Below are 1,326 nucleotides of genomic sequence, written 5' to 3' on the forward strand. Positions count from 1 at the left end.
ATAATCTTTTAAATTTGTTTCTATCACGAAAAAGGCCAAGCCAAAATGATTTCCTTCCTGCCACCAGGAATATATACTATTTTTAACTCCTGTTGTGTCCCCAGCAGTTCTAATTTTATCCCAGTTTGAGAGACATCTTCTTATCACCCAAAATTTTATCCTTAGATTAATCCAGAGCATCTGAGAATTGCCTTGGTTTGGACAAAATATATCGGAGCAACTAAATTAAATTTGTGGTAGTGTTGATAGATGTTTTCTTCTTTCTTTTTTTTTTTTTTTTTAGTAACAGGCTTAATTCACTTTATTTTTCTTGTATAAAAAGCCTATGTTGTAGCCACAGCTGGAGCCTGGGTCCGCTGCACGGAGACTCTGGTGTGGGTCTTGACAAGGTGGTCAGTGAATTCCTGATAGGGAGACTTGGTAAACACAGTCTCCTTCCAGAGGTCAGGGGTCAGGTAGCTGTAGGTCGTAGAAATGGCATCAAAGGTGGCCTTGGCGAAGTTGCCCAGGGTGGCAGTGCAGCCCCGGGCTGAGGTGTAGCAGTCATCAATACCAGCCATCATGAGCAGCTTCGTGGGGCTTGCCGATCTTGTTCCCCCAGTAGCCTCTGTGCACCGGGACGATGGAGAGTTTGGCCAGGATGATGGCCCCACGGATGGCGGTGGCCACCTCCTTGGAGCACTTAACACCCAGGGCGACGTGGCCATTGTAGTCCCCCATAGCAACAAACGCCTTGAACCTGGTGCGCTGGCCAGCACGGGTCTGCTTCTGCACCGGCATAATCTTTAAAACCTCGTCTTTGAGAGAGGCCCCCAAGAAAAAGTCAATGATCTCAGATTCCTTAATGGGCAGAGAGAAGAGGTAGATCTCCTCCAGGGACTTGATCTTCATGTCCTTGACCAAGCGGCCCAGCTTGGTGACCAGCATCCACTCCTTATCCTCGGCCTTGCCTCTGCGAGCTCCGCGGCCTCGGCCCTGACCCCATCCACGGCTGCGACCCCGGCCCCGGATGCCACTGCCGAAACCTCCGCGGAAGCCACCACGGTTCCCCATCCCATGGCCACCAGGGCCTCTGGGCCCCCCCGCTGCACTGGCGTCATCCGCCATTTGGTGTTTTCTCGGAGAAGAAGGATAGATGTTTTCAAATTCCTCATTGCATACACCATAGGGATGCTACTGACAGTTCCATTGTCATGCAGTGACCCCTTTAGGAAGACTTGTGGGAAAAATAATTTATCTGAGGACTCTGGATCAGAAATATCTTTATTCCTCCAAAGTATAATGTGGCCCCTTTAACTGATCATTCTTCCTTCTTTGCTTTGGCTG

At 49.5% G+C, this 1,326-nt stretch overlaps 1 pseudogene across 1 annotated transcript; it reads right to left on the reverse strand.

Annotated features, from left to right (window-relative positions):
- Positions 1 to 283: 283 nt before the first annotated feature.
- LOC105515519 lies at positions 284 to 1,136 on the reverse strand (annotated as a pseudogene). Its single transcript, XR_001002336.1, has one exon. The product of XR_001002336.1 is annotated as a 40S ribosomal protein S2 pseudogene (transcript).
- Positions 1,137 to 1,326: the final 190 nt, after the last annotated feature.

Source organism: Colobus angolensis, unplaced genomic scaffold, assembly GCF_000951035.1.
Source record: "Colobus angolensis palliatus isolate OR3802 unplaced genomic scaffold, Cang.pa_1.0 Scaffold262, whole genome shotgun sequence".
Taxonomy (NCBI): domain Eukaryota; kingdom Metazoa; phylum Chordata; class Mammalia; order Primates; family Cercopithecidae; genus Colobus; species Colobus angolensis.